Source organism: Aphis gossypii, chromosome 2, assembly GCF_020184175.1.
Source record: "Aphis gossypii isolate Hap1 chromosome 2, ASM2018417v2, whole genome shotgun sequence".
Lineage (NCBI taxonomy): Eukaryota > Metazoa > Arthropoda > Insecta > Hemiptera > Aphididae > Aphis > Aphis gossypii.
In genome coordinates, this window is record NC_065531.1 from 40,784,405 (window position 1) to 40,805,301 (window position 20,897).

General features: G+C 25.7%; 1 protein-coding gene across 5 annotated transcripts in view; it reads right to left on the minus strand.

Moving 5' to 3' along the window:
• The window catches only part of LOC114120983 (octopamine receptor-like), a 172,476-nt gene that overhangs the window by 13,687 nt on the left and 137,892 nt on the right, over positions 1 to 20,897 (minus strand). The gene's annotated exons all lie outside the window — the stretch shown is intronic.

A 20,897-nucleotide genomic window follows, 5' to 3' on the forward strand; every position in this document is an offset into this window, starting at 1 on the left:
TTAAACGCCATAGCTGCAATTCATAATGTATGTATCCACCGATCGTTATCGGGTGGTTGTATGAGATAATATAAAGCGCATAATAAATATCATAATTAGGTCAGGATATTATTAATAACTGATTTTGAACGCACCATAATACGTACACTGATATTTTATTATTAAAGCAATCATTTTTTCCCAAATGGAAACTACTTTAATTAGTTATAATTTTACTTCAAAATTACATTGTAAGAGTTTGTCAGATGTATTCATAACATTTTGTTATTTTTGTCTTACACACGAATAAAGAAACAAAAATACACTCACAGTGTTTTTTGTAGATTCATTAATAATGTTTAAGTGATTTCTGTGCTAAAAATTTGAAACACATAATATAACAATTTATTAATTGATGGGACATCATTTACGTAGTTTTAAAAGATTTTAATGCTCTGTAAGTATCTAGTATCAAAAAAGATTCAAATTTACCAAATAAAATATTAAGATAAATTGGATTTCAAACATAAATAATTACGAGTATGTAGATGAAAATGTATTGAAAATCAACGAGTAACAGATTAGGCAGTAATAATGATCGATCGAGATTAAAGATATTAATTGACGTAACATACTTTCACTATTTATAATATTAAGAATTATGTTCTATGAAAAACAAATATAACATAACAATATTATGTTGTCGAATATAATTTTTATGCCAACTTGGCTTGGTGGAAGTCAAGGAAAATAAAAATATATGTTATTTTCTTTACAGCATGTTTAGGTTATTTTGCAAGTAGTAAATAATGATAATATTGCTACATATTTATGGGGTCAAACTAAGGATAATGTGCAGATGTAAAATTATTTTCGATTAAACTATAAATAAATTGTATTTTTAAATCATTTTTTGATTTGCGTTCACTATAATTTATATTACCTTTATAATAAAATTCATATATAATGTGATTATTATAAACATATTGAATACTATATTTTTTGCTGTCGAAATTTTTTAAAATATATATGTAATGCTTTGTCTTTAAAGTAATACTAGCTGGTTATTCATGTTATTACCAAAATAATATATTGTACTTTAAAAAAAAAAGTTTCATAAATCGTATATTATGTGTATAATAATATTTATAATTTATTATAAAAATAAGTCGTTTTATGAGTATAAATTATATTTAACGGTATCGTCGGTGTCTAATAAAATTAAAATACTTAGATTAAATTAAAACTCAGATGATATCAAAATTGTTCATGCAACAGTTATTGAATTTCAAGAAGTTAACTTAACCTTGAAACTTCTAATTTAAATTAGCGGTAATTATAAAATATTATATTAAAAAGAAAACCTCAACCTAATAAAATTATTTTTTAGTATTAAAATCATAATTTAGTTAATTATTAACAGGTATTAAATGGATTTGTGATAAATCTATAAAATAATACACATAATAAAAATTTCATATTATATAAAATCATTTTCTGATTATCGAAACACTTTTTGAGAACCATAATAAAATTGAATTTAAACTAATGTAATTCTTTTCAACGAATTTTTCTACAATACGAATTTTTAACTCTGATCGAAGTGAATGAGTGATGAATTGTATTTTTTTCCTGAATACGCTTTATAATAACAAAATTGCTTCAATTTTCAACTTCAATAGCTTTTTTGATAAGAACGTGAATCTTGCTAATAGTTTGATGGAGGTGAGAAAGTGGTATCCACTTTGCTGTATAATAGGTATCGAGTAGTTCACTGTAATGGATGTATTATATCTGAATTCAATTATATAAATATTATAATATATGTGTAACAATTTTAAGAGGAGACCATATATTAGTCACTAAGTATATATAAATATATATCTTGTAATGTTTTTTACATTAGCTAAAGTAATTTATTTTATTATAAATAATATAGCAGATTGAATTAATTTAAACCGAAAACATTGTATTTAGTGTATTGTTGATAAACGTAAATAAATAAATAAATAAATAAAATATACTGGAATAACGAATAATTATGATAATAACTCAAAATTAAATAAAAATAATATAATATGATATAAAAATATATTATTATAGTTATTGGATGTTAATAATAATGTAAATACTAAATTCAATTTTTTCACCAAAAATTAAATAAACTTACTATAATACGAATAAATAAATTACTGAATTCACTTTAAATCTAATATTAAATATCCTAAGTTTCTTAACAGAATGGTTTTTTGATAAATCATTGTATTTTTAAGCAAAACATCCACTACAATTACCACTAAACATATGTATGTACTACGAGTACACAGAATAGCGTTACCTATTGGCTCACCTTTTTATTTTTTAGCCTTCCAAGGTTCGTAGTATGGAAGTTTAACTGTAAAATAATAATAATAAACGGTAGTCAAGAACCATAACACAACACAATATTTAAAAAATATAAAATCTAATTGTATTATAATAATTCAGAAATAACGCAATTTAGAAACACTCAAGAAACACTCAAAAAATGAGTTTAAATTTAAATAATATGTTCGATTTTTTAGTGCATAATAAAAGAAGTTCTGACTTCTGAAGCATTACAGTTTCTAAGTGTAATGATGTATCAAGTCAATACATATACAAGGTACAGTATATTATAGTGAATTATGTATAATATTGTAAACTATAAGTTTTTACACATAAAATAAACATTATTTCATTCATAGTTTTTCAAAACTTTCAAAGTTGAATAGGTTCCATCGGGAATGTATATTATCAAACAAAATATGTAAAAAATAAATGTATATATTTTATACAAAATGAATATTTTAAGACACATTTGCTGATTTTTTTCAAGTTTAAATAAAATATTTTTAATCAATATTAATATTATATAATACTAACACACAATCACCTGTAATAGAATTATCGATGATATTATATTATAATAATACGTTATGTTAATTTTAATTTATATTAATTGAAATTAAATTTATAATTTATAATTTGAAAGCCCACGTTAACAGTTTTATAAAATATTTATAATATTATCATAACGTGAAATATTATGTTTGAAATTTTCAAAAATAAAAATAATTATTCCCTTGTATGTATTCTATATTATTGAGTATTATAATTATGTTTTTTTTTTTTTTTTTAAATAAAAATTGCATTAATGGTGACAGTTCTATTAACGAAACGTTTTTGAGTTGTTTTTATTTAAGATAAAGCGTTTACTCAAATTAAAATATGTATTATATTTATAACTGTTAAAATATAACACAACGGACAATATAGGTTAATAAGATATTAAATACTTAAATAGTATACTGCCACTAATACAGACTGGAATCTACGAATGCAAATAAATTTGAAATTTATTTTTATTACAATTTTGTTATTTATACTTTTAATACTTTTAATGTATTTAAATTTTTAATTTTATGTATAATATTTTAATGGATTACGTGCACTTAATATACACTAAAAATGACTTGATACGATTCTATTTTAAGTGATAAATGTGTTTTTATTTTCTGTCCACGTTATGAATCTGTAATTAATTCAAATACTCTTTTGTAAGATTATTATATTTTTAAATAGTAAACTATTTCTTATATTAGATACAACTTTGGAAATGAATGATGTTAAAAATAACACGTGTAATCTATACTATAAAAGCAAGTCCCAGTTTTTTGTCACGCATACAAATCCACACAATTCAACGTATCGTCATCAAATTTTTTATTGTTGTATCTGACAGTTTTCTGGAGGTTTTAGTACCACATTTGTTAAAGGATATGTCCAATATTTTGACATTTTCAGATTTTTACAGAAATATGTTACTTGTATCTAAACACACTATATGGTGTGAAAACGAAACATATCTACGTGTTTCTATTATAGTAACAGTATGTGTACCTATATTTATTTCATTTATTTCGAAAAGGGAACATAATAAGTTGCAAAAAATAAGTTTTGTGTCTCTCCTGTAAAATTCGAATTTCGATATATGTGTATTAAATATTATAATACATTGAAATAATTGGTTAAAGCGTATAGTTAAGCAATCGCCCACGACTCACCTCAGAATATTTATATAGAATCGACGATGAATCAATTATTATTGTCGATATATTATATGAGTTGGAGAACTGCTCGGTGCTTTGAACGGTCCTATGGCGTTTGAAGTATAGATCACTGCGTTCTAACTACGACTGATGCACTTAATCTTGAGACTCGAGTAATTAAAATAAGTCAAAACGCATCCAATGATAATACTAACCAATAGAAAAATAGTATAATAAGTCAGTAGGGCGCTGATTGGCTGTATGATGCGAAGACCCACAAAACGCCATGCTCAATGTTTAGTAATCATTATTTTTGTTATTCATTTAACGACGTTATAATATTATTATATAATATATTTACCGGATGTATATTAGTTATAGTTTTTAATAGGTGTAATGTTCTCTCATTTTTTACTGCATCATCTGTAGAAAACACGTATTTCCCAACTTGTTATAGCCATATATATATATATAATATAAACAATATGTGTTTGAAAGTCGTTATTTTAATCAACACATTTACCATAACTGGTGTGTTGCGATTTTTATCGTTAACGTCGCACTGATAATTACCGGAAAGATAATAATATATATTATATTATGTTAGGTGCATTAGAACTTTGACACAAATACCGTATTCCGTTTTCCAGTTTCCGGGTTGTCGTTTTAAATTACAGATGGTTGTTATGAATTATAACGTCGTTCCTTCTAAAGTGTATATGCCAAATCGCTCTGTTACGGTTCAGTCGTTCACTATCATTATTATTATCAAACATCATCGACTGAGAAGTTCACATTCGTCGCGAAATGTTTTCAAAAATAACACAATGCAATATAGCCTGTCCACTCATGAAAAATTGCTCTGTTACAGAACATTGAATACTTAATTAATTGAAAAAAAAATACTAAATAGTAATCAGTAAGTTGTAGATATTGTTTGTGGAGAAAAACTGTAATTCGATTGTTTTGGGGACAGGAGCTAATTAAACTATAATACATAAGAAATCATAAAAGACATAATAATTAATCAAAAGTTGAGTTTAATTAGATAATTTTGTTCTAATACCTACACAATTTTTCTTCAAATTGAACGAATTAGTAAAATCATTGATGTAAAAGTGATTCCAAACCAAAACAAAAATGTTTGACATCTAACTATGTGTTTTTCAAATACTATTATTGTTCGTATAACTTACCATGATATCCCTACGCGAAATCGAAGACTGTAGACTTTGTGTCCATGCGATAGCAGTTAGTCTCTTACACTAAGTCTCTCACAAATGGTAAATTATTTATCAACCATCTATGTTTGGAGATTTAAAAAGTAAACAAAATGGGTATGAAATAATAAGAAATTATTATGTTATAATAATGAAAAGATCTCATGCATACGAGTGCATTCGAATCTCGTATATTTCTGATAATAATAGTTCGGCTGAGAATTTGAAGATGTAAGACGCAGTATAAAGAAATAATAGATCCTGTATTTCAAAATTAAATCAAATATTTGATAAAATTGTGTATTCCTCAGCAGTTTCGTCGGTTATATGAGGTGTGTTATCAACAACGGCTATGATCGTTGGAAACGTTAAGACCATAAATTTCCGTACATTTGGACTCGAGAGAATCATGGTTTACCCTGCTTACAAGTTGAACACTAAAAATAATGTATTTAATCAAAACGAAATGAGTATAGTATTGTGTCGTTTTATGTACCTACAAACTAAAACTATAAAAGAAAGCTATCTATACGTATAAATTACTTTAATTTTACGGTCGTATGCGTTTCCTTGTTAAAACTAATCGCAGGTAGGTGTATCATGTCGAAAAGCGAAATGTGATGCTATCGACACAATAAATACAAGACGCAGTTAATATTATATAGCTTGTTAGTCTTAGATTCGATGATATTTGTGTTCAAACTGGTGCACGCGAAAATAAAAATATATAAAATGTTAATTTTAGTAAAAAATAACATTGAGAAAATAAATTATAGATTGCATTATTATTTACTACGGAGATTTAAAACAATATAATAAAATATAATAATTTATTTTTACTACATGGCTAACGTTTACAGGTTGTCTATATTTATGTAAATAAATATTAATGTCATTTTAAGTTGAAACATTTGATCTGAACTGGGATACTTAAAATTCGACTTACACACTTCTTTCAATCCTCCTATTAAGTTTTATGTTATACAAGCAATCTTTCTTTTTATTTTTGTATTTTTTGATTTACCTAAAATTTCATTAAATTGCAGTAGGATCGTTGATAAGTAAAATAAAAAATGTTGTTTCGATTTTCGACTATGTCATTTTTACAAATTTTGATTTTTTTCTAATTATTACTATATATGATAATAACAAAAAATAAATAATACAATATTAACGTAGGTACGAGAAGATTTAACCTTAAGTTGTAATGTATAATTTTTCATACTTAGCACCATATAATTAATATTTCTCAGTGATGTTGAATATAATATAAAAAGAACAGTGTGACATAGTATTTTAATAGATACCAATTTTTTCACATTCGATTATAGGTTTGCTTTTTGACTCTTTATTTTCAAGTGAAATTTATGATTTAAAAAATAGATTTAGAAAATTATATTTAGTATTAATATTATTTTATTAAAATCGTAATTTATCTATGAAAAAAAATAATTCTGAAAATATATAATTACGAAATTATTATATAAGTAATAAAAAATAAAAATTAATCTACATTGCAGCCTTTGAAGTTGGAATTTTCCAAACTAATTTCATCACTCACATAATTAAAATTCATATTGTTAAAAAAACGCTTTTTTTCAATTTACTGCAACTGTCAATTGTATTTACAGGTATTTTATTTATTATTGAACTTAAACGTCCTAAATACATCGACACATGCACGCATCTATCATTATTACAGACAAATTAAATAAGATTATTCGTAATTTTATATATACTAGAATTTATGGTACGATTATATTTATCTTTAGTGTTGGACTAGCTCAAAAAGTATACCCCGCGTATTTTAGTTTAAATTGCCTTCGTTTTAAACATTTGTAAACATTTTGTAATAAGTAGAGATGGCAAATTTCAGTCTGTACGGTTTTGTCCTACCGCGAATCGCACGTCTACACCATAATATCTGTCTTTCACAGTTGTACACGTTATACATATTATTAATTTTTTATATTCATATTAAAACCTTGATGTTCTGGTAATGTTTATTTTTATTTGTTTTCTCCGTAACTCTAAATACATATTATCTGAATAAAATGAATAGTTTAATAATAATATAATAATTCGAAGATAAGTCATTATTTATGCGGCCTTCACAGAAGCACGTTAATAATATTATATAGTAAACATCGATATTGTTTCACTTCGTTGGAAAAAAAAAAAATAAAATCAAAATTTATGATTTTATGTGTCTGTGTATGTACACGTTAAATAGATACAGTAATCCCGGTAAAGCCGGATAATACCGCCAGTAGATAATATAATACAACATAAATGGACCACAAAGGTTTATACATACACAAAACTATTGTATAATATATAATATTAAATACACACACACACACACACACACACTGCATACCTTTATATGTACGTAATTCATTATGACAATGCACCTGCTCGTCCAGGTCCTAACACCATCGTATAATCTTAAATGTTTCAGAACCACGTCCGTGAGCGGGATCTAACTGCCGTTGAAGCTTTTGACGATGGAGAGCACATGACCACGACACACACACACACACACACAAACGCATAATCGTACTCGCAATATGACGGTGCTATATTTTAACGATAATCTACTGACGGAAATGCTCGTAATATAATATTATGTGCGTTGTGTATACGGAAATACATCATAACATATTAATTATTATACCTTTAATTTAGTGTATCCCTAATTTCTTCGAAAAATGCATACAAAAACATTTCAGATGAATTGGTCAATATTAACCCTTATAATAGGCGCCATAAAACCTTGGCTCCGTAGTTGTAATAAACTAATAACAGAAAGCGTAATACAAAATATCAGACCATTAACTATAACGACATAATAATAAATCCGATAACTTTTTTATGAGTCCGAGGTATATGATTATGTACGATACGATGATAATTCTAGATAATAATATCTAGGTATCGCTTTCTGTAATTCGGTATGCATAATATTATATTCGTTAAGGTTATCTGAGCTAGCTATTAAGGGGGACCAATTTAGTCAAATTCTAGTTTTGCGTCGTACAATAAATCGTATGGAGAAAAAAAATTGCAACCATTTCATACGACCATATTTGTATACGTATATATACAAAAAATATTCAATTTCTATTTGCAAAAACAAACACTTCGAGTGAGCTAACAATTAAAACGTGATTTAAAAAAAAATCATTTTTTAATATACTCTACAATAATTGTAGTAAAGAGGTATTATGATAATATTAAGTCTCTAGTTATCTTAATTTTGGCTGTTTTTTTATTAGTGAGTTAGGGCAGTTTTTTTTATTTATACATACAGATTTAACAAAATATTAGAAATTTTTAATCCGATTTATAAAATTTAAAAGACTAAGAATTTATGATTATGATATATTACTTAAAATTAGACTTATTTGACGATATGGTAACGTTTAAATGTGTATAATGATGGTACAATTTATAATTTAAATGTGCCGAGACGAGCGAGGAGATGTTATGGCCAGTTCATATAATATCATGTTTGGATTTATCCTTTGTAATGATAAAGTTTTGCTCTTACAAACGATTCTTTTAAGTACATTAAAAACATTAGTAAATTTATATTACCACGAAATGGTTGAATAATAATATAATCATAATTCGTACATTGAATCATTAATTTGTTTGATATCAATAATAATAATAATAATAATAATAATAGTAATAATAAAAATAGCTTATAAAACAAATTTTTAAAAGTAATATGACCAATAAATATTTTTAAAAACCATTTAGTTAATTTAACAGGGATTTGTTTTTTAGTATGAATTATTACAAAATATGATGAAGTTACATCAATACAATATATTTATTATACATTTATCATATTATGTACTTACTACTTATACATTTTTTTATCATTACTACAATAATAATACGTACGCTTATGTTTATTCACCTGTCTTAAATTTGGCCAACATGTAATACAGTACAACACTCATATATTAATGAAGTATAAAACATTTAAGTCAATTAGCTGTATATGAGATATATTATGCTTAAAATAAATTGGATCACGTAGCTGTGTTTTCATATTAAATATTCAACCAAAGAGTAACTTTTTTGTTCCATTACAAAAGCTTTTCTGCGATATAAAAACAATATTAACAATATTTACAAGTTATTAACATAGTGCAGAAAATTTTCAGTGTTTTAAATATTTTTTATTTATATAGGTAATACAATAAAAATTTTATATACATATTATATAGGAATTAAAATATAATCACCTCGAAGCTACCGACCTAGATCTATATATTATACTGTGTACAAGTAGGTTATTAGCACTTATGTTTCATCTCTTTATGATAGTCAATTTTTTTTATTTTAGATTATCAAATTATACATTGTTAATCGTTTCACTATTTACATAGTATTTTTTCTAAACAATATTTTAATTAGTAGACTATGTTTTGTGTATCTACTGGCTACTTCGTTCTTAATAGCTGTTGAATGCACTAATATTTTACAGATAAAATTTTTGCACGTAATTTGAAAGCTTTGAATTTTTAACTTAAATAAATAAATGTTTAATACGCTTTGGAATTATAAAAAATGTAATTAATTTATGACTATACAAAACAGTAAGTTATTATCACGCTACTCAATACGCCAACTTCGTGAATACATGTAATTAATTTTATTAATTTTGTTTGTTTATTTTCGAAATTCATTGTTGTAGACATATTTATTGTTTACAAAAGTTTCAATTCAATTCAAAGACTATACCGTTATTGGCCAAATTATAAAATTTAATATTGTATCACTAATATTTTTTTTTTCATTCTTGTTTCGGAAATATAATTTACGTGTTAGAATAACTTTTTGAGGTTCTGCGTCCTTAAAAGTGAATACAAATAAATACTGTTTTAAATGTTGCTGTATATTTAGCTATTTTGGTTTCGAAAAACACATAAAACTGTTGTTAATTATTAGTTATTACATTTTAATAATATTAATTTTTCAATTGTATATTTATTTATTATATTTAAATAGGCAATACTCTATTATAAGTTTGAGGAGCAGCGTACACATAGCTACCAGATGACAGAGCAACAATCAAATAATGATTTAAAAAGTGAACAGTGAGTATTTTTAACGTAGGTGGATTATTGAAATCTATACTTCATTTATACATTTAGAAGTGTCACTCAGGCGGCCGACTTCTGAACAAGGGTGTAATATTGTTCTTTGTTTATATACTACTAGTGATTAATCAAGTAGGGGAAACAGTTATGTGTGTTATCTACAACGCTTCACTACCCAAAATTGTATATAATTTTAAAACTTAACGTATAAGAATAGAGGAACGCGATTACTGATTGGTGATTAACATTGAAATATTTGTGTGTAATCATTTTAAATCGCGAATCGTCATACTTCCGACGCTTCGTAACAAATGTCGCTTCTAAACGTGAATGGAGTGTGTCAAATTACGAATAATATAACTTACCATTGAAGATACTTTGTTTTATAAATACATAGTAATCATTAAAAGAAAGTGAATAATCAAGGTAAATTCTCAAGTCTTACAGGTAAACACGTTTCAATTCAATATTGTTTATGATTGTTATGATTTGTGACTTAAAAAGGTCATAATTTTACATTTCTCAAAATTTAAAAACAGATTGTATAACTGACACCAATTACTGAAAATATTGTGGTCGTTTTGGAATAAGGCACTGTCAGCAGGTGATTTAATTATCAGATACATTTTCACATCGTCGTCAAAAAGTAGTTTATGTGAGTTGGTGAATTTTATATCATTAATAAATAAATTAAATCGTAATGATGGAAAATTAGAGCCTTGGGGCACTTCAGAGTTAACTTTGTACGTAAATGACTTAAAGTTCTTAACTCATTAATGTGTATCAACTATCAGGTAAGAAGAAAACATATCAGGAGTAGAAAGGATCGCTTATACCTACAGAAAATAACTTGGAATAAATAGTATCTATAGTAAGATTTTATCGAACGCTTTCGAAAAATCTGTGTACCTATATAACGCCTATTTAATAGCTTAATTTAAAAGCGTTTAGGGTATGGTGTTTAAAGAATTGAAAATTAGTAGTTACTGATTTATTTAATCGTCATGAAGCAATGCTATACCTACTGCGGTTACTCAAAAATTATATTTTTAAATAGAGTACCTATAAACTTTATTGTAAAGAATCTTTTCAGATAATTTGGGCACAGTTGAAGTTATAGCTGATATTGGACGATAGTTAGTCAGTAAATTAATAAATACACTTTTAAACACCAATAAAGTATTGAAAACTTTCCACTTGTTCGGAAAAGAATCGGAATTAAGTTAAAGGTGTATAAAAAAAGGACATTTAGAACGAAGTTACATTTAGTAAAGAATACATTAGAAATATCATCAAGGTTTTGATTCATCATTCAGTTGCCACTTATTTTCATGACTATAAAACGAAAACGAGTTTCTCGGAACTCGGTTAAAATTATTATTGGTAACGACAGCTTTACAAAAGATTTCTAAGTTTACGCTTGGATACACAAAATACGAGGTTAATAATGTAATAACGAGATAATATGTATATATGGAATGATTTCGAACGATAAATGAAAATCAATTTTGATCTGGTGTTTTGGTGTTGATATTAATGCATACGATATCGTATTTGCTGTGTTCTCGGGAATTTGTTAAAGCACTCATTTTTAGTCGTTATTAAATTAATTACGTTTGAGTGAAATTTCTTCTAATTTGTACGTGGAAATCGTGAAATATACGAAAAAAATAACGATATTTTTTAAATACATTTCAATTCTGTCGGACGAATTAAACAAGTTAAAAATCATTTTTTCGGTGTTTTATGTTTCCAAAGAGCGTCCATCACAAATTCACAAAACGTACACACAAAACATTATACATTTTAATATGTTTCGTGTTTTTATTGTGTACGTATATACATAAGCGCACTCTTGAATATTTTTAAATCACGTGTTTTATATTATCATAATGTGTAATTTTTTTTTTTTGTTGTGTATAGTCATTTGCTTTTGTCGATGACTCGGTATATTCTATCGGTAATACATCACAAAAGCGATGTCAAGTGCCATCATATATCAACGTGACACTATATATGTATATTATTATAATATGGTATTTGCCAATGGTATTCAATAAGAGATTTATACTGTAACGATTGGCGTCATTATTTGTGTATTAATACAATAATAACATGTTTGTTTATATAAATATAATGTTTGATAAAAATAATAATGGGCCGATAACACTCCTACACATAGGTTTCAGATGTATTTTTTTTATATATATCATAATGAGTAAAACGGGTATGTATTAATTTTACTTTGAATTTTTTATTTTTTTTTTCGACATTTGCAAGTAACGTTTAAAACCATCGGCGTAAAGCTATAATATAACAGTTATATTATAATAATTTATAAAGTCAATATACGCAAGTCCTTAAACTATTTTTTACAATAATATGAGTTTTATCAATTATTTTTACAAAAAAACAAACAAAACATTATTTATATATTATAATATTAAATGTATCTCAATCAAAAAAACTCCGCGTTGTATGTTAGAAATATATTTTACATAACCAAGTAAAAATTAAAATGTTAACTTATATTATCAAAACATTTTAGAATAATCGATTCAACTCCGATACAAAAGCTACCGGTATTCAATAATATTTCTACACCCGTTCTCTGTTGTAAAAATCCTTCATAAAATTGAGAAATAAATGTAATTTAGATTTAACATTGCCTAATGTCCACGTTTTCGATGTGATTCTCGGAAGGGTATAAAGATTCAAATCTAGAAAACCCCATTGCGGAAACAGCTACAGAACTTGATATTTCTAGCTTTAGCATTCAAAATACTTGTGGTGAAATGAATAGATGGAATCACATTGGATTCACAAAACTACTACAAACTGTACTTTTCCCTCAGTGCACTCTTCCATAGGGAATAACTTACCTCACAAGGAATGGTTGACTCTTAATTGAATTCGGACTGGACATAGAGAATACGGATACCCAATGTATAAATAAAGGCTTACTCCGACTCCAGATTGTGATTGTGACCGATATTATAATTTATAATGAACATATTTTCCATATTACAAGCACTTACTAAGTAGGAAAAAATAATGAAACATTATTGAAGAATGTACAAACGTGAGACTCCGAGCAATATCTACTGGGGTTCGAAATTAGAATGAAAATTTTAAACTATAATTGACTTATTATTTAGTTATTTTATCTATTTACATTATTTTGTTATGTGTTTTTTTTTTTTACCCTAAATTAATTAAATTCGTAAAATCTGCTTTCTGTTTATATATTGTTTCTATATTTAATTATATGTATTAATTATTATGCTATACAGATAAATAAATAATATTATCTAAAACCACTTATTTAGTATTTCGATAATGTCATTATTTTTTCTTTTCTCCAAGTTATAGCGGATTTGGTAGTTTTATCATAATATAATTTAGAAAACGCGTTTTTAATTCTTTTAAACAATTCACAGAAACTGCACACAATAAACTATAAAGTGAAATTTTACAAATCTGTAAAATGTTTTATACTTGAACATATTGAACCTGATCATTCTAGAAATCTTCAGTATCTATGTGAAAACATTCTTATACGATTAGAGTGATTTAAGTAAAAAATTAGTCTTTAAAAATACGTATGCAGGTTATTTTCTATGAGTCCATGGAATGTACTGTTATTAGTTTATTACCACTAAAATAAAAAAAAAGATAGACAAGTAGGCACCGCTTCGATGTACGGGTGATGTTGAGTGGGTCATTGTGATTGATGTGTTAAATTAGATTTCAATGATATATTATTGTAAACGAAAAACGATTCTGAGAGAAAACGATCTGTCAGCCTATAGCCTTAAGTATATTTCATGTTAGGTTTTTTTAAATTGTTATTAGGTAAAGTAATTTATTTTACTATTAGTAATACAGTAGGTCGAATTGATATTTTTCTAAATACATTGCATTTAAAAATACCATTGTGTGTATAAATTATTATAATAATAAAATTGTTACGCTTCTACGAATAACGTTTTTGAACTATATAAGTTATAACTTATACCAATATATAATGCAAATAGTTATTTTTTTAAATATACAATTTCATCAAAATTTAAAACACAAATGTATAAATAAAAAAAGCGGGTAAGTGGGTACCGTTCGCTGTACATTAGGTACTGTGTGGATCATTATTATATATTATAAGAGTGTTAAATTTGAATTCAATGATAGGTATCATTGTATACGAAAAACGATTCTGAACGAAGATGATTTGTCAGCCTAGAATATAATTTCCAGTGGTTGGTGAAAAAGGGGGTTTATGTTTTAATGGCCTAAATACACCAAAATTTAAGTGTTTTTATAATTATTGCAAGCTAAACTTATGAAAAATTTCGTATCAAATTTTCAACTTTTAGGTTCTTATGTAAAATTTTTTATGAATTATATCTAAAAAATAATTTGCAAATATTTGACGAATTTTGGTCAATATTTGAACTTCAAATGCTAATAAAAAAAATTGTGCCGATGTATTTTTATAATTTTTTAATCACTATAAGAATAGTTTATGAGAAACTTTGTATTACATTTTTAAGTATTTCGACGTGGCCAAAAAATTTTTATCGACACTTCAAAAAAAAAATTCTTAACAAAATCGAACATTTCTGAAATATTTTGAAAATTTATCAAGCCATGTATTAATAACGGCAACATAAACATGTAGTGAAAGTTTCAAGTATTTACAGTGAATAGTTTTTGAGTAACAACCATATAAAAAAATCGATTTGGTCGAAAACTGTTGGAAAATGTTTACTTTTGACTTCTATAATCTCAAAAATGATCATAAAAATGTTTGGAATCTTATTATCAATTGAAAATAATAAAATAAACATTTGGTGAAAATGTTATAAAATTTTTAATATTTACGAATATTTATTTTTTATAAGAAAAAAATTTCAAAAAATCGCTTGAGGAAAAATAGTTATTATATATGGGTGAGTTATTCATAATATGCTTGTTGAACGACTATAAACTTAAAACGCTGATAAAAATGAATTGTCCTAATGAATGTTTTTTTTTTTTTATTGTCAATTGGAAAACTTATAAAAAAACTTGACTTAAATTTTTTAAAGTTATTCATAAAAAGCAAATGTTGTTAATTTCTAACTACAAAATAATTTTAAAATATTTGAGATTATACGAATTTTATGGAAATTCTAAATCTAAAAAATAATAAAAAAAAAATATTTTGACTATACATTTTCAATATTTTTTAATCAATAAACTGAAAAACTATGAAAAACCACGTAAATATTCAATAATTTTTTATCGAAATTTATGAAAAAAAAAAAAATAATAAAAAACTATAGAAATTGCCAAATGTTTTTAAATACATCAAAAAGAATTAAAATTCATAAAAATTATATCATGGGTAAAAATTTCTAAATAAACATTCGATGAAAATTTCAAGTATTTTGAATTACATTAAAAATCAAATTCGGTTTTGTCAAAAACTAAATTTGCATAAAAATTCCTATTTCTTCTTAATTTTTTGTTTTATTTTTTAGTTATTTTTGAAGACTCTCGAGGAATTTTAACTTTGACAGCTTCTAAGTACAATAAGATCTATTTTTTTTCTCAAAATTGAAATATTTTTTTGACTGTACTTATCGTATATAAATATACAAAAAAGACATACACATATTATTTTAAAATCAATATATTCATTGCACCGTTCATACAATCTAATATAAGAATAAAAAAATTTAGAGTAATACAATATTTTGAGCATTTAATTAGGTGTGACAGACATTGTTATTTATCATGTCAAAATATTATTGAACAAGTTCTCAATTTCCACACTCAATTGTCTAGTTCTTTTTGAAAGGTACGGTAATTTTTATGCAAAATAATTAATTGAGGGATGTTCTTTATTTAATAATATAAAAAAAAAGATAATCTGCGTGTGATCATAAATGATTCTCTGAATTAAATTCTATTATACTATTCTTGGACTGTAGTTAACTATTGGTCATTCCCCGAGGGCCCGCACTCTGTGTTAGTTAAAAGAGATTGCCCAAGTAAATGTCTTGTTACTTGATTCGTAGACTGGTCGACAGAGTCGTGGGATTATTAAACTTAAAGAAAAACATTATAAGCATGTTTAACATGACACTTACTAACATAGTTGACAGGAGTTTCTTATAACACACAATTATATTATATACCTAAAATATATTATTTATTATACATCTTTATAATTTTATATAGGTAATATGTTTAGTTAATAACACCAGATTTTAATTACTGCGTTGTTTTTTGCTCGTGTGATGGCGAACTTTAAAAGATGTTAACGGAGGTGGTATGCGATTATAGCTAGAAGAAATAAAACGCGATTGATAAAATTGACCCTGCAAGCGATCGCCAATTTTGTTACTTGCAAAATTAAGGATTTGTAGTGTAGCCGAGAGAGACAAAAATATCTGCGGGCGCCTATGGGTGAAGCTGACACGTGTCTGATGTTATATTCCATTCATACATGGAAATGTACACAGGTACTAAATGTTTATTTTTCATTTTTGTTCAGAATACGTTTTCTTATATAGTTATAATATAATTAAATTTGGCGTTTTTATTATTGTATACTCTGTATATTATCTAATAATGAGATCATCAGTTAGAAAGTGTGATGAGAATAATAAAAACAAAGACGACATATAAAAATAAATCAAGTATACATATTATTATACACTATGGTCAACACGTGTCAAAAATGATTAAAGACTCTAAAAACTGTATTAAGATATCGTGGAGTATAGGAAGTTAGTGTAAAGACTTGTGCCATAACTATAAAATACCATCGAAAAATTCCTGTAAACACTAAATACATTGTGCTAAGAGTAGAGTTTGTTTCCAACGTGATTTAAAAGAGTTCATAAATTCATAATTATAACTCTAATTAGTTTTTTTTTTTTTTTTTTTTTTTTTTTTTGTTGATTAATAATTAGACTATTAATATTATATTAAAAATTATATTCAATTAATTCGACCTGGAGAGAAAGATATTAATTGCCTATAATATTTAAAAATAAAATCATTTTAAATAGCCTATTATTTAGTGTTTACACTTAAAACTTATCAATCCAAAATCTCAATGACTAGTGATTAATATACAGTGTATTCTTGATTATCTGCGGAAGAGGGTTGGAATTCATGGAAAGGCAAATTCCACGGATAATCAACAAAATTAAAATTCAAACGAAAATGTTATCATCACATAAATGTATTGTTCAAAAAGTTAAATCATTCATATTATAATATTACTAAAATATTTAAAATTTTATAATAAAAAAAAAATAAAAGATAAGCATGTATAATGAAAAATTATAAATTATTTGTATGCTTAAAATTTCCGCAAAAGACTACGGAGAATCTGCCCACGGATAATCGAGAGTACACTGTACTATTAGTTATCAATTAATTTTTATTATTAATTTTTATTTTTATTATCAGGGTGAGAAAAAATGAATAGCTTGATATTATAATATGCACCTAGTGCTGTTGCACATATAGTATACATTCCGATTGTCCAAATAATGATTAATAGTTTATATACTTATATGCATATATAGCTTTTTCTCATTTTCGTTTATCTAGAATTATAAAAGTTTGCGACTTCCTATTATGCTAATCCACATACTGCAGTTATTGTTAATTAAAATCATGTCGTGTGCTGTGTACTAATATTTGTTTTAACCATAGTTTTGGTTTTATCAGAATCCCCACAGAATATTGTTAAGTATTGGGTCACTGCAAAACGCCAGTTATAGTTCAATATCTATTGGTTTCTTTATACTTGATGGTATATGTGTGTATCAATGCATCATTCAATTATTAAATAATATAATATTATGTTGTTTGGTTACTATGATAATTCCTGTATTTTTAGTGTAAATTCATAACGAAAGTTGTTATTTTAGGTTAGATTAGGAGTATAAAGAGGGGTTAAAAACACACAAATTCCTAGATGTATTTGTATTCTTGGATCAGAATTTTAAATTATCTTCTATCGCAAAACTTAAAAAAAAAAAAATAATTTATGCAATACGCTATTTACTAAATCGATATTAATTAATAACAGACTGATTGATTGTTATTGGCTTTCAATAACAGTTTAATTAACATATCAGTTATGTCACAACAAAATAACTGCGAAAACAAAGGTAATAATATATAGATATCCAATAAACAGTAATTGTTATAAGACCATTTTTTCACAATAAATAAACAAAATTGCACTTTCAAATACTTTTTATTTTAAAATTTAAATTTGGACTGATTATATACAAAAATATCTTACTGTGTACTGTCGTAAAACCAATAAGTAATTCATCGCTCCTGCGCCTTAATATTGAATATAGAAGGAATATAATGATATTATTATTATGTATAATAGGCAATAGCATATATTATTATAAGCGGAACATGAATAATGGAACATTTTAAAATGATTTAAGAGGTCATCGTACCCTCATGTGTTTCTTCATCTTAAAAACATGAAACACAGCAAATTTATTTTCGATGGATTCAGTTTTATGCTGTTAGATTTAATATTAAGTCAATATTTACCTATTATTAAACTTAAAAGTAGGTAATAACATTATCTACGGCATCTTATAGACTTTTATTTATATTTTAATTTTTAAGTGAGTCATGTGTATTTTAAAGTTTTACTAATTTGCATAACTCTAACTCACTTAAAAATTAAAATATCAATAAAAGCCAATGAGATGCCCTAGGTAATACTATTATCTTTAAGTTTGACTCTAATAGCATAAAATTGATTCCGCTCTTTCGCTTAACTTAAATTTTCTTAATTTTACGTTTAAAAATTATTTCTGTTTTATTATATATTCTAAAGGTCTCTCACACTAGTTTACAATAATAAAATATATCAATCAGAAATATCGTTAAAATAAACGTTGAATTAGATTGAAAATTAGTTGTTAACATCAAATTCTCGAACAAGATCCAACAATATAATTTTTTTTAACTTTAGTGTTTTGAAATATTTATTTTAATTTTGATTATATATCTCTGAACTTCAAAAAAAGATTTTTATAATATTACTGTTGTTTGTCGTTGTTAGTTTTAATTTGTAGACGTATAATAGCTCGTGATGTGCGTGTGGACGTTAATGATTTATCGTCGGCCACAAATGCACTTACTGAACATGAATATAATATAGTCATGAATTATATTAATGCAATTATAAATATAATTATATATATTTATTTATAAATTGAAATTTATTAACTCGTTGATTCACTCGTTATACAAACTCTTAACGAGACTTGGTATTATATATTTACAAATTTAATGCAACATCTGTTTTTGTATTATTTTTCTGAGAGCTGCAGTATAATCATATTATTGTAACTACATTTATGAATATTTATACAACTATTATATTGAATTAGAAAGTTTTTCAAATTGTATTATGCACCTTAAACGTATAAAACTACTGCAAATAAAATTATGTAGAGGTTTTAACGAATCGTATAACTCGCGCATAATGTATCCACGAGACGGCAGATTTATTTTATAATTAATAATGATAAATTGATAATCATATACGGTTTACAGCGATCTTTACGAGAACAACTTCAATAAATAAAAAACGACGTTTTATCAAATTTACAATTTATCTTATGAACAAACGAATTTCTAGCTTCTATAGTAATCTTGAATGGGTATGAACCATTTTAACTTACTTCATGTATTAACAGTTTGAACAATAATAATTACTACAGGCTTTTAAGTTTTTGCTACTCAAGATCTCGACTGTTAAATGTCGAAAGCACTAAGTTCGTACGTACACACAATATATTATGACTTATTAAAATTAAAACCTAATTCTTGGCAGAGTTTCGTCTTTTTGAACACAGCGGTGTTTATTATCTCTCGAATTTCACACATCACGGACGGCGATTATGATAATGCGTACGACTACATACAATGGTGTAGCATTGCCGACACCTGGTTCCCTAGTCGGGCGTCAAGTCGTATCAAAATCGTTCACTGTTCAATTTAATGTTTCGACGAAAACAACGTTATGGGTCGTTTGGTGAAAAGGTGCGATGAAATTTGTAAATAGTGTTGCCATTATTGTGCACTGTTTTCTTTCCCAATAATGTGGTATACACAGTATTAAAAAAATATATAGATATTGTTATTTTTTTTTTTTCGTAACTCATAAAACTCGCGTATACGATAAACTGCAGTCGTCGATTCTACTCAAAACACATTCTCGAACGTTTTATTCGAACCGACGGCGATTCGACATATTGTTATTACACCATAGTGCCTAGGAGAGAATTGCGCACATTTATTGTTATCTTCGCGTTTAAACTTTAATCAAAACGTCACGCGTTCTATGCTTATTGATGATACATTATTTGTTTTAATTTACTGTTGAGGCAGAGTATTGATAGTAACCGCACAGAGTACTAATAATAATTGTTGGTTAGCTTAATGAATAAATATGTATTTTA